This window comes from Oryctolagus cuniculus, chromosome 21 (assembly GCF_051225735.1).
Source record: "Oryctolagus cuniculus isolate XC-2025 breed Fujian yellow rabbit chromosome 21, ASM5122573v1, whole genome shotgun sequence".
Classification (NCBI taxonomy): Eukaryota; Metazoa; Chordata; class Mammalia; order Lagomorpha; family Leporidae; genus Oryctolagus; species Oryctolagus cuniculus.
In genome coordinates, this window is record NC_142887.1 from 2,011,766 (window position 1) to 2,026,595 (window position 14,830).

Consider the following 14,830-nt stretch of genomic DNA (forward strand, 5'->3'; position numbering starts at 1 on the left):
TTTTATCACGAACAATGCCGGACTTGTTAGCATAAAAACAGCATTTTTCCTGTAAAGCCAAGCAAATACCTCCCCGTTCAGCAGTAAGCAAGTCTAAGCCTCTACGATTTTGTAGAACCACTTCCGCTAGGGAATCAATTTGATCTTGAAGGTCCTGAATGGTGGTGGATAGGGTCTGCACATCATTAATAAGTTGTTGGGACAATTCTCTATATTTGTGGACCGCGATTCCTAGTCCTGTGGATCTATTATGCCCCCTGAGCAGGTACAAGGGTGATGCTGTTGAAGGTATTTTTGAATGCCCTGAGGGTTGTCAAGCCCTGCAAAGACTGGTGGAGCCCAATGGATGGTGTAGATTGCCATCATCAGGAGAGCAAGGCTGAGGGCCATTGTATTAGGGCCCTTTGGAGGGGTTAATCAGTGAGCCCTCAGGAAATGTAGCAGGGGAGGAGAGAATAGAGAGAAGATAAGATACTCAAATAGCAACAATGGCAACAATTCCAGCAATAATAAGGAGTCCTGTAATGAGTCCCAGTAGCGTCCAGCCAGGTCGTTTCATTCCTGTGGATTGTAGGGAATTCCTGTAATGTGGTTAATATGGAGCGCCTCACAAAATTGTTTAAACTTAGTGCTGACATAAGCAGGACCATTGTCTGTCTTAATCTTAACAGGTTTTCCCAGTACAGAAAGAGCTGTGATAAGGTGTGAGATAACATCCTTAGCAGCTTCTCCTGTGTGGGGGGAGGCAAAGACAAAGCCACTATAGGTGTCTATAGAGACATGGAGATACTTTAGTTTGCCAAATTTTGGGAAGTGTGTGACATCCATTTGCCACAGTTGATTAGGGAGAAGACCACACGGATTGACTCCCAAATGCGGTACAGGTTGGCTTGTAACACATGAGGGGCATTTTTTGACTATTTCACGAGCCTGTTCTCGTGAAATTTTACAAAACAAACGGAGAGATTGAGCACTTAAGTGATGCAACCTATGCAAGTTTTGAGCTTCCTGTACTGATCCCACAATTATGGGGAAGGTAAGCCTTGTAGCAGCATCTGTCTGGGCATTACCTTCTGAGTTCTGAGCTTTCTGCACTGATCCCACAGTTGTGGGGAAGGTAAGCCTTGTAGCAGCATCTGTCTGGGCATTACCTTCTGAGTTCTGAGCTTCCTGCACTGATCCCACAGTTGTGGGGAAGGTAAGCCTTGTAGCAGCATCTGTCTGGGCATTACCTTCTGAGTTCTGAGCTTCCTGCACTGATCCCACAGTTGTGGGGAAGGTAAGCCTTGTAGCAGCATCTGCCTGGGCATTACCTTCTGAGTTCTGAGCTTTCTGCACACTCAAAAAATGCCTTTAGATCCTTATTTTTAACCCGAACTCCTCGTGTCTTGAGGGCCTCCCTGAGACCCGAAATGAACATTTCCCGTGACGATAATGCCTGTCCCATGGCTGTCACTTACCTTGCGCCGTCTTCACTCCGCAGCGTCGACCGATGCTAATGATCTCGGGTGGGCAGTTCCGAGCCGGTCGCACAATCACTTGGATCCAAGTTTTCCTCCTGGAAGGCGGCGTTCCTCCAATCTTACAGGCACTCGAACCCCAAGGGCCGCACTCGAGCCCCACGTTGGGCGCCAGTTGTCCCGTCCCGCGGGACAGCAACTGGGGCCGAGCACCTAGAAAAAGAAATGAAAGGGACAGGAGACACAAGGATGGCAGCAAGACAGGTGCCGATCAAGCTGCGACTTTATTTTTCAACCACACACTTATATACCATCGAGGCAGGGTATCGGGAGGGGGAAGGAGGGGGGCTTATCTTGTAGCTGCAATGCTAATGCAAGTAGGGGAAAGGTTACAAGGCCTCAAGGCACAAGGTCACACAAGATTGCGTTATCAGTACTGTCAGGTCTGGCCTGTCCAGCCCTGTCTCTCAACTAAGAGGTCACATGCTGCGTGGTCCCCGACACAGGTGGAACCAATTAGCGTTTGACAGCTGAAAACAAAAACTTACATGCTAAAATGCATTCAAAACCGTAAAGTCCATAGAGAATGTCCAGAAAACACAAACAAACACAGAGGCTGTAGCAAGATCTGGGATTGAGATAGCCACAACACACCAGATAGTTTTGTTTTCATCCAGGAGTATCTGGACAATTGTTGTGGATTTCGGGTGAAATTTAACCAAAAATCACCGTGAAAGTGGTTTTGGAGAAAAGCACAATCTTCCTGTGCGGCAAATGCATCCAATGTCATGTTTACAGAAAGAAATATCATGTTTTCTCAGGTTTCTGAAGCTTTCTTCCTAGAAAACTCGAATGTGTGGCGTATTAGACTCCGGGTGGAACCAATTAGCGTTTGCCAGCTGCAAACAAAAACATACATGCTGAAATGCATGCAAAACCGTAAAGTCCATAGAGAATGTCCAGAAAACACAAACAAACACAGAGGCTGTAGCAAGATCTGGGATTGAGATAGCCACAACACACCAGATAGTTTCGTTTTCATCCAGGAGTATCTGGACAATTGCTGTGGATTTCGGGTGAAATTTAACCAAAAATCACCGTGAAAGTGGTTTTGGAGAAAAGCACAATCTTCCCGTTTGGCAAATGCATCCAATGTCATGTTTACAGAAAGAAATATCATGTTTTCTCAGGTTTCTGAAGCTTTCTTCCTAGAAAACTCGAATGTGTGGCGTATTACACTCCAGGTGGAACCAATTAGCGTTTGCCAGCTGCAAACAAAAACTTACATGCTGAAATGCATTCAAAACCGTAAAGTCCATAGAGAATGTCCAGAAAACACAAACAAACACAGAGGCTGTAGCAAGATCTGGGATTGAGATAGCCACCACACACCAGATAGTTTTGTTTTCATCCAGAGTATCTGGACAAAATGTTGTAGTATCCCGGTGAAATTTAACTAAAAATCACGGTGAAAGTGGTTTTGGAGAAAAGCACAATCTTCCTGTTCGGCAAATGCATCCAATGTCATGTTTACAGAAAGAAATATCATGTTTTCTCAGGTTTCTGAAGCTTTCTTCCTAGAAAACTCGAATGTGTGGCGTATTAGACTCCGGGTGGAACCAATTAGCGTTTGCCAGCTGCAAACAAAAACATACATGCTGAAATGCATTCAAAACCGTAAAGTCCATAGAGAATGTCCAGAAAACACAAACAAACACAGAGGCTGTACCAAGATCTGGGATTGAGATAGCCACAACACACCAGATAGTTTTGTTTTCATCCAGGAGTATCTGGACAATTGTTGTGGATTTCTGGTGAAATTTAACCAAAAATCACCGTGAAAGTGGTTTTGGAGAAAAGCACAATCTTCCTGTGCGGCAAATGCATCCAATGTCATGTTTACAGAAAGAAATATCATGTTTTCTCAGGTTTCTGAAGCTTTCTTCCTAGAAAACTCGAATGTGTGGCGTATTAGACTCCAGGTGGAACCAATTAGCGTTTGCCAGCTGCAAACAAAAACGTACATGCTGAAATGCATTCAAAACCGTAAAGTCCATAGAGAATGTCCAGAAAACACAAACAAACACAGAGGCTGTAGCAAGATCTGGGATTGAGATAGCCACAACACACCAGATAGTTTTGTTTTCATCCAGAGTATCTGGACAAAATGTTGTAGTATCCCGGTGAAATTTAACCAAAAATCACGGTGAAAGTGGTTTTGGAGAAAAGCACAATCTTCCTGTGCGGCAAATGCATCCAATGTCATGTTTACAGAAAGAAATATCATGTTTTCTCAGGTTTCTGAAGCTTTCTTCCTAGAAAACTCGAATGTGTGGCGTATTAGACTCCAGGTGGAACCAATTAGCGTTTGCCAGCTGCAAACAAAAACTTACATGCTAAAATGCATTCAAAACCGTAAAGTCCATAGAGAATGTCCAGAAAACACAAACAAACACAGAGGCTGTAGCAAGATCTGGGATTGAGATAGCCACAACATACCAGATAGTTTTGTTTTCATCCAGGAGTATCTGGACAAATTGTTGTGGATTTCGGGTGAAATTTAACCAAAAATCACCGTGAAAGTGGTTTTGGAGAAAAGCACAATCTTCCTGTTCGGCAAATACATCCAATGTCATGTTTACAGAAAGAAATATCATGTTTTCTCAGGTTTCTGAAGCGTTCTTCCTAGAAAACTCGAATGTGTGGCGTATTAGACTCCAGGTGGAACCAATTAGCGTTTGCCAGCTGAAAACAAAAACTTACATGCTAAAATGCATTCAAAACCGTAAAGTCCATAGAGAATGTCCAGAAAACACAAACAAACACAGAGGCTGTAGCAAGATCTGGGATTGAGATAGTCACAACACACCAGATAGTTTTGTTTTCATCCAGGAGTATCTGGACAATTGTTGTGGATTTCGGGTGAAATTTAACCAAAAATCACGGTGAAAGTGGTTTTGGAGAAAAGCACAATCTTCCTGTTTGGCAAATGCATCCAATGTCATGTTTACAGAAAGAAATATCATGTTTTCTCAGGTTTCTGAAGCTTTCTTCCTAGAAAACTCGAATGTGTGGCGTATTAGACTCCAGGTGGAACCAATTTGCGTTTGCCAGCTGAAAACAAAATCTTACATGCTAAAATGCATTCAAAACCGTAAAGTCCATAGAGAATGTCCAGAAAACACAAACACACACAGAGGCTGTAGCAAGATCTGGGATTGAGATAGCCACAACACACCAGATAGTTTTGTTTTCATCCAGGAGTATCTGGACAATTGCTGTGGATTTCGGGTGAAATTTAACCAAAAATCACCGTGAAAGTGGTTTTGGAGAAAAGCACAATCTTCCCGTTTGGCAAATGCATCCAATGTCATGTTTACAGAAAGAAATATCATGTTTTCTCAGGTTTCTGAAGCTTTCTTCCTAGAAAACTCGAATGTGTGGCGTATTAGACTCCAGGTGGAACCAATTCGCGTTTGCCAGCTGCAAACAAAAACTTACATGCTGAAATGCATTCAAAACCGTAAAGTCCATAGAGAATGTCCAGAAAACACAAACAAACACAGAGGCTGTAGCAAGATCTGGGATTGAGATAGCCACCACACACCAGATAGTTTTGTTTTCATCCAGAGTATCTGGACAAAATGTTGTAGTATCCCGGTGAAATTTAACCAAAAATCACGGTGAAAGTGGTTTTGGAGAAAAGCACAATCTTCCTGTTCGGCAAATGCATCCAATGTCATGTTTACAGAAAGAAATATCATGTTTTCTCAGGTTTCTGAAGCTTTCTTCCTAGAAAACTCGAATGTGTGGCGTATTAGACTCCAGGTGGAACCAATTAGCGTTTGCCAGCTGAAAACAAAAACTTACATGCTAAAATGCATTCAAAACCGTAAAGTCCATAGAGAATGTCCAGAAAACACAAACAAACACAGAGGCTGTAGCAAGATCTGGGATTGAGATAGCCACAACATACCAGATAGTTTTGTTTTCATCCAGGAGTATCTGGACAAATTGTTGTGGATTTCGGGTGAAATTTAACCAAAAATCACCGTGAAAGTGGTTTTGGAGAAAAGCACAATCTTCCTGTTCGGCAAATGCATCCAATGTCATGTTTACAGAAAGAAATATCATGTTTTCTCAGGTTTCTGAAGCTTTCTTCCTAGAAAACTCGAATGTGTGGCGTATTAGACTCCAGGTGGAACCAATTAGCGTTTGCCAGCTGCAAACAAAAACTTACATGCTAAAATGCATTCAAAACCGTAAAGTCCATAGAGAATGTCCAGAAAACACAAACAAACACAGAGGCTGTAGGAAGATCTGGGATTGAGATAGCCACAACACACCAGATAGTTTTGTTTTCTTCCAGAGTATCTGGACAAATTGTTGTAGTATCCCGGTGAAATTTAACGAAAAATCACCGTGAAAGTGGTTTTGGAAAAAAGCACAATCTTCCTGTGTGGCAAATGCATCCAATGTCAAGTTTACAGAAAGAAATATCATGTTTTCTCAGGTTTCTGAAGCTTTCTTCCTAGAAAACTCGAATGTGTGGCGTATTAGACTCCAGGTGGAACCAATTAGCGTTTGCCAGCTGAAAAAATAAACTTACATGCTAAAATGCATTCAAAACCGTAAAGTCCATAGAGAATGTCCAGAAAACACAAACAAACACAGAGGCTGTAGCAAGATCTGGGATTGAGATAGCCACAACATACCAGATAGTTTTGTTTTCATCCAGGAGTATCTGGACAAATTGTTGTGGATTTCGGGTGAAATTTAACCAAAAATCACCGTGAAAGTGGTTTTGGAGAAAAGCACAATCTTCCTGTGCGGCAAATACATCCAATGTCATGTTTACAGAAAGAAATATCATGTTTTCTCAGGTTTCTGAAGCTTTCTTCCTAGAAAACTCGAATGTGTGGCGTATTAGACTCCAGGTGGAACCAATTAGCGTTTGCCAGCTGAAAACAAAAACTTACATGCTGAAATGCATTCAAAACCGTAAAGTCCATAGAGAATGTCCAGAAAACACAAACAAACACAGAGGCTGTAGCAAGATCTGGGATTGAGATAGCCACAACACACCAGATAGTTTTGTTTTCATCCAGGAGTATCTGGACAAATTGTTGTGGATTTCTGGTGAAATTTAACTAAAAATCACGGTGAAAGTGGTTTTAGAGAAAAGCACAATCTTCCTGTGCGGCAAATGCATCCAATGTCATGTTTCCAGAAAGAAATATCATGTTTTCTCAGGTTTCTGAAGCTTTCTTCCTAGAAAACTCGAATGTGTGGCGTATTACACTCCAGGTGGAACCAATTAGCGTTTGCCAGCTGAAAACAAAAACTTACATGCTAAAATGCATTCAAAACCGTAAAGTCCATAAAGAATGTCCAGAAAACACAAACAAACACAGAGGCTGTAGCAAGATCTGGGATTGAGATAGCCACAACACACCAGATAGTTTTGTTTTCATCCAGAGTATCTGGACAAATTGTTGTGGATTTCGGGTGAAATTTAACCAAAAATCACCGTGAAAGTGGTTTTGGAGAAAAGCAAAAACTTCCTGTGCGGCAAATGCATCCAATGTCATGTTTACAGAAAGAAATATCAGGTTTTCTCAGGTTTCTGGAGCTCTCTTCCTAGAAAACTCGAATGTGTGGCGTATTAGACTCCAGGTGGAACCAATTAGCGTTTGCCAGCTGAAAACAAAAACTTACATGCTAAAGTGCATTTAAAACCGTAAAGTCCATAGAGAATTCCAGGAAACACAAGCAAACACTGAGGCTGTAGCAAGATCTGGGATTGAGATAGCCACAACACACCAGATAGTTTTGTTTTCATCCAGGAGTATCTGACAATTGTTGTGGATTTCGGGTGAAATTTAACCAAAAATCACCGTGAAAGTGGTTTTGGAGAAAAGCACAATCTTCCTGTTCGGCAAATGCATCCAATGTCATGTTTACAGAAAGAAATATCATGTTTTCTCAGGTTTCTGAAGCTTTCTTCCTAGAAAACTCGAATGTGTGGCGTATTAGACTCCAGGTGGAACCAATTAGCGTTTGCCAGCTGCAAAGAAAAACGTACATGCTAAAATGCATTCAAAACCGTAAAGTCCATAGAGAATGTCCAGAAAACACAAACAAACACAGAGGCTGTAGCAAGATCTGGGATTGAGATAGCCACAACACACCAGATAGTTTTGTTTTCATCCAGGAGTATCTGGACAATTGTTGTGGATTTCGGGTGAAATTTAACCAACAATCACCGTGAAAGTGGTTTTGGAGAAAAGCACAATCTTCCTGTTCGGCAAATGCATCCAATGTCATGTTTACAGAAAGAAATATCATGTTTTCTCAGGTTTCTGAAGCTTTCTTCCTAGAAAACTCGAATGTGTGGCGTATAGACTCCAGGTGGAACCAATTAGCGTTTGCCAGCTGAAAACAAAAACTTACATGCTAAAATGCATTCAAAACCGTAAAGTCCATAGAGAATGTCCAGAAAACACAAACAAACACAGAGGCTGTAGCAAGATCTGGGATTGAGATAGCCACAACACACCAGATAGTTTTGTTTTCATCCAGGAGTATCTGGACCATTGTTGTGGATTTCGGGTGAAATTTAACCAAAAATCACCGTGAAAGTGGTTTTGGAGAAAAGCACAATCTTCCTGTGCGGCAAATGCATCCAATGTCATGTTTACAGAAAGAAATATCATGTTTTCTCAGGTTTCTGAAGCTTTCTTCCTAGAAAACTCGAATGTGTGGCGTATTAGACTCCAGGTGGAACCAATTAGCGTTTGCCAGCTGCAAACAAAAACTTACATGCTGAAATGCATTCAAAACCGTAAAGTCCATAGAGAATGTCCAGAAAACACAAACACACACAGAGGCTGTAGCAAGATCTGGGATTGAGATAGCCACAACACACCAGATAGTTTTGTTTTCATCCAGAGTATCTGGACAAATTGTTGTAATATCCCAGGGAAATTTAACCAGAAATCACGGTAAAAGTGGTTTTGGAGAAAAGCACAATCTTCGTGTCGGCAAATGCATCCAATGTCATGTTTACAGAAAGAAATATCATGTTTTCTCAGGTTTCTGAAGCTTTCTTCCTAGAAAACTCGAATGTGTGGCGTATTAGACTCCAGGTGGAACCAATTAGCGTTTGCCAGCTGCAAACAAAAACTTACATGCTAAAATGCATTCAGAACCGTAAAGTCCATAGAGAATGTCCAGAAAACACAAACAAACACAGAGGCTCTAGAAAGATCTGGGATTGAGATAGCCACAACACACCAGATAGTTTTGTTTTCATCCAGAGTATCTGGACAATTGTTGTGGATTTCGGATGAAATTTAACGAAAAATCACGCTGAAAGTGGTTTTAGAGAAAAGCACAATCTTCGTGTTCGGCAAATGCATCCAATGTCATGTTTACAGAAAGAAATATCATGTTTTCTCAGGTTTCTGAAGCTTTCTTCCTAGAAAACTCGAATGTGTGGCGTATTAGACTCCAGGTGGAACCAATTAGCGTTTGCCAGCTGCAAACAAAAACTTACATGCTAAAATGCATTCAAAACCGTAAAGTCCATAGAGAATGTCCAGAAAACACAAACAAACACAGAGGCTGTAGCAAGATCTGGGATTGAGATAGCCACAACACACCAGATAGTTTTGTTTTCATCCAGGAGTATCTGGACAATTGTTGTGGATTTCGGGTGAAATTTAACCAAAAATCACCGTGAAAGTGGTTTTGGAGAAAAGCACCATCTTCCTGTGCGGCAAATGCATCCAATGTCATGTTTACAGAAAGAAATATCATGTTTTCTCAGGTTTCTGAAGCTTTCTTCCTAGAAAACTCGAATGTGTGGCGTATTAGACTCCAGGTGGAACCAATTAGCGTTTGCCAGCTGCAAACAAAAACGTACATGCTAAAATGCATTCAAAACCGTAAAGTCCATAGAGAATGTCCAGAAAACACAAACAAACACAGAGGCTGTAGCAAGATCTGGGATTGAGATAGCCACAACACACCAGATAGTTTTGTTTTTATCCAGAGTATCTGGAAAAATTGTTGTAGTATCCCGGGGAAATTTAACCAGATATCACCGTGAAAGTGGTTTTGGAGAAAAGCACAATCTTCGTGTCGGCAAATGCATCCAATGTCATGTTTGCAGAAAGAAATATCATGTTTTCTCAGGTTTCTGAAGCTTTCTTCCTAGAAAACTCGAATGTGTGGCGTATTAGACTCCAGGTGGAACCAATTAGCGTTTGCCAGCTGAAAACAAAAACTTACATGCTAAAATGCATTCAAAACCGTAAAGTCCATAGAGAATGTCCAGAAAACACAAACAAACACAGAGGCTGTAGCAAGATCTGGGATTGAGATAGTCACAACACACCAGATAGTTTTGTTTTCATCCAGGAGTATCTGGACAATTGTTGTGGATTTCGGGTGAAATTTAACCAAAAATCACCGTGAAAGTGGTTTTGGAGAAAAGCACAATCTTCCTGTGCGGCAAATGAATCCAATGTCATGTTTACAGAAAGAAATATCATGTTTTCTCAGGTTTCTGAAGCTTTCTTCCTAGAAAACTCGAATGTGTGGCGTATTAGACTCCAGGTGGAACCAATTAGCGTTTGCCAGCTGCAAACAAAAACTTACATGCTAAAATGCATTCAAAACCGTAAAGTCCATAGAGAATGTCCAGAAAACACAAACAAACACAGAGGCTTTAGCAAGATCTGGGATTGAGATAGCCACAACACACCAGATAGTTTTGTTTTCATCCAGGAGTATCTGGACAAATTGTAGTGGATTTCGGGTGAAATTCAAACAACAATCACGGTGAAAGTGGTTTTGGAGAAAACACAATCTTCCTGTGCGGCAAATGCATCCAATGTCAAGTTTATAGAAAGAAATATCATGTTTTCTCAGGTTTCTGAAGCTTTCTTCCTAGAAAACTCGAATGTGTGGCGTATTAGACTCCAGGTGGAACCAATTAGCGTTTGCCAGCTGCAAACAAAAACTTACATGCTAAAATGCATTCAAAACCGTAAAGTCCATAGAGAATGTCCAGAAAACACAAACAAACACAGAGGCTGTAGCAAGATCTGGGATTGAGATAGCCACAACACACCAGATAGTTTTGTTTTCATCCAGGAGTATCTGGACAATTGTTGTGGATTTCTGGTGAAATTTAACCAAAAATATCCGTGAAAGTGGTTTTGGAGAAAAGCGCAATCTTCCTGTGCGGCAAATGCATCCAATGTCATGTTTACAGAAAGAAATATCATGTTTTCTCAGGTTTCTGAAGCTTTCTTCCTAGAAAACTCGAATGTGTGGCGTATTAGACTCCAGGTGGAACCAATTAGCGTTTGCCAGCTGCAAACAAAAACTTACATGCTAAAATGCATTCAAAACCGTAAAGTCCATAGAGAATGTCCAGAAAACAGAAACAAACACAGAGGCTGTAGCAAGATCTGGGATTGAGATAGCCACAACACACCAGACAGTTTTGTTTTCATCCAGGAGTATCTGGACAATTGTTGTGGATTTCGGGTGAAATTTAACGAAAAATCACGGTGAAAGTGGTTTTGGAGAAAAGCACAATCTTCGTGTCGGCAAATGCATTCAATGTCATGTTTACAGAAAGAAATATCATGTTTTCTCAGGTTTCTGAAGCTTTCTTCCTAGAAAACTCGAATGTGTGGCGTATTAGACTCCAGGTGGAACCAATTAGCGTTTGCCAGCTGAAAACAAAAACTTACATGCTAAAATGCATTCAAAACCGTAAAGTCCATAGAGAATGTCCAGAAAACACAAACAAACACAGAGGCTGTAGCAAGATCTGGGATTGAGATAGCCACAACACACCAGATAGTTTTGTTTTCATCCAGGAGTATCTGGACAATTGTTGTGGATTTCGGGTGAAATTTAACAAAAATCACCGTGAAAGTGGTTTTGGAGAAAAGCACAATCTTCCTGTTCGGCAAATGCATCCAATGTCATGTTTACAGAAAGAAATATCATGTTTTCTCAGGTTTCTGAAGCTTTCTTCCTAGAAAACTCGAACGTGTGGCGTATTAGACTCCAGGTGGAACCAATTAGCGTTTGCCACCTGCAAACAAAAACTTACATGCTAAAATGCATTCAAAACCGTAAAGTCCATAGAGAATGTCCAGAAAACACAAACAAACACAGAGGCTGTAGCAAGATCTGGGATTGAGATAGCCACAACACACCAGATAGTTTTGTTTTCATCCAGGAGTATCTGGACAATTGTTGTGGATTTCGGGTGAAATTTAACCAAAAATCACCGTGAAAGTGGTTTTGGAGAAAAGCACAATCTTCCTGTGCGGCAAATGCATCCAATGTCATGTTTACAGAAAGAAATATCATGTTTTCTCAGGTTTCTGAAGCTTTCTTCCTAGAAAACTCGAATGTGTGGCGTATTAGACTCCAGGTGGAACCAATTAGCGTTTGCCAGCTGAAAACAAAACCTTACATGCTAAAATGCATTCAAAACCATAAAGTCCATAGAGAATGTCCAGAAAACACAAACAAACACAGAGGCTGTAGCAAGATCTGGGATTGAGATAGCCACAACACACCAGATAGTTTTGTTTTCATCCAGGAGTATCTTGAAAAATTGTTGTGGATTTCGGGTGAAATTTAACCAAAAATCACCGTGAAAGTGGTTTTGGAGAAAAGCACAATCTTCCTGTTCGGCAAATGCATCCAATGTCATGTTTACAGAAAGAAATATCATGTTTTCTCAGGTTTCTGAAGCTTTCTTCCTAGAAAACACGAATGTGTGGCGTATTAGACTCCAGGTGGAACCAATTAGCGTTTGCCAGCTGAAAACAAAAACTTACATGCTGAAATGCATTCAAAACCGTAAAGTCCATAGAGAATGTCCAGAAAACACAAACAAACACAGAGGCTGTAGCAAGATCTGGGATTGAGATAGCCACAACACACCAGATAGTTTTGTTTTCATCCAGAGTATCTGGACAATTGTTGTGGATTTCGGGTGAAATTTAACGAAAAATCACGGTGAAAGTGGTTTTGGAGAAAAGCACAATCTTCCCGTTTGGCAAATGCATCCAATGTCATGTTTACAGAAAGAAATATCATGTTTTCTCAGGTTTCTGAAGCTTTCTTCCTAGAAAACTCGAATGTGTGGCGTATTAGACTCCAGGTGGAACCAATTAGCGTTTGCCAGCTGAAAACAAAACTTACATGCTAAAATGCATTCAAAACCGTAAAGTCCATAGAGAATGTCCAGAAAACACAAACAAACACAGAGGCTGTAGCAAGATCTGGGATTGAGATAGCCACAACACACCAGATAGTTTTGTTTTCATCCAGGAGTATCAGGACAATTGTTGTGGATTTCGGGTGAAATTTAACCAAAAATCACGGTGAAAGTGGTTTTGGAGAAAAGCACAATCTTCCTGTTTGGCAAATGCATCCAATGTCATGTTTACAGAAAGAAATATCATGTTTTCTCAGGTTTCTGAAGATTTCTTCCTAGAAAACTCGAATGTGTGGCGTATTAGACTCCAGGTGGAACCAATTAGCGTTTGCCAGCTGAAAACAAAAACTTACATGCTAAAATGCATTCAAAACCGTAAAGTCCATAGAGAATGTCCAGAAAACACAAACAAACACAGAGGCTGTAGCAAGATCTGGGATTGAGATAGCCACAACACACCAGATAGTTTTGTTTTCATCCAGGAGTATCTGGACAATTGTTGTGGATTTCGGGTGAAATTTAACAAAAATCACCGTGAAAGTGGTTTTGGAGAAAAGCACAATCTTCCTGTTCGGCAAATGCATCCAATGTCATGTTTACAGAAAGAAATATCATGTTTTCTCAGGTTTCTGAAGCTTTCTTCCTAGAAAACTCGAATGTGTGGCGTATTAGACTCCAAGTGGAACCAATTAGCGTTTGCCAGCTGACAACAAAAACTTACATGCTAAAATGCATTCAAAACCGTAAAGTCCATAGAGAATGTCCAGAAAACACAAACACACACAGAGGCTGTAGCAAGATCTGGGATTGAGATAGCCACAACACACCAGATAGTTTTGTTTTCATCCAGAGTATCTGGACAATTGTTGTGGATTTCGGGTGAAATTTAACCAAAAATCACCGTGAAAGTGATTTTGGAGAAAAGCACAATCTTCCTGTTCGGCAAATGCATCCAATGTCATGTTTGCAGAAAGAAATATCATGTTTTCTCAGGTTTCTGAAGCTTTCTTCCTAGAAAACTCGAATGTGTGGTGTATTAGACTCCAGGTGGAACCAATTAGCGTTTGCCAGCTGCAAACAAAAACTTACATGCTAAAATGCATTCAAAACCGTAAAGTCCATAGAGAATGTCCAGAAAACACAAACAGACACAGAGGCTGTAGCAAGATCTGGGATTGAGATAGCCACAACACACCAGATAGTTTTGTTTTCATCCAGGAGTATCTGGACAATTGTTGTGGATTTCGGGTGAAATTTAACCAAAAATCACCGTGAAAGTGGTTTTGGAGAAAAGCACAATCTTCCTGTGCCGCAAACGCATCCAATGTCATGTTTTCAGAAAGAAATATCATGTTTTCTCAGGTTTCTGAAGCTTTCTTCCTAGAAAACTCGAATGTGTGGCGTATTAGACTCCAGGTGGAACCAATTAGCGTTTGCCAGCTGCAAACAAAAACTTACATGCTAAAATGCATTCAAAAACGTAAACTCCATAGAGAATGTCCAGAAAACACAAACAAACACAGAGGCTGTAGCAAGATCTGGGATTGAGATAGCCACAACACACCAGATAGTTTTGTTTTCATCCAGAGTATCTGGACAATTGTTGTGGATTTCGGGTGAAATTTAACCAAAAATCACCGTGAAAGTGGTTTTGGAGAAAAGCACAATCTTCCTGTTCGGCAAATGCATCCAATGTCATGTTTACAGAAAGAAATATCATGTTTTCTCAGGTTTCTGAAGCTTTCTTCCTAGAAAACTCGAATGTGTGGCGTATTAGACTCCAGGTGGAACCAATTAGCGTTTGCCAGCTGCAAACAAAAACTTACATGCTGAAATGCATTCAAAAACGTAAAGTCCATAGAGAATGTCCAGAAAACACAAACAAACACAGAGGCTGTAGCAAGATCTGGGATTGAGATAGCCACAACACACCAGATAGTTTTGTTTTCATCCAGAGTATCTGGACAATTGTTGTGGATTTCGGGTGAAATTTAACCAAAAATCACCGTGAAAGTGGTTTTGGAGAAAAGCACAATCTTCCTGTTCGGCAAATGCATCCAATGTCATGTTTACAGAAAGAAATATCATGTTTTCTCAGGTTTCTGAAGCT

General features: G+C 40.7%; 1 long non-coding RNA gene across 1 annotated transcript; it reads right to left on the reverse strand.

Annotated features, from left to right (window-relative positions):
* Positions 1-265: 265 nt before the first annotated feature.
* LOC138848347 (uncharacterized) lies at positions 266-1,761 on the reverse strand. Its single transcript, XR_011386121.2, has 2 exons — positions 1,461-1,761; positions 266-561 (listed from the first exon to the last, which is right to left on the reverse strand). It is a non-coding gene; the product is annotated as an uncharacterized LOC138848347 (long non-coding RNA).
* Positions 1,762-14,830: the final 13,069 nt, after the last annotated feature.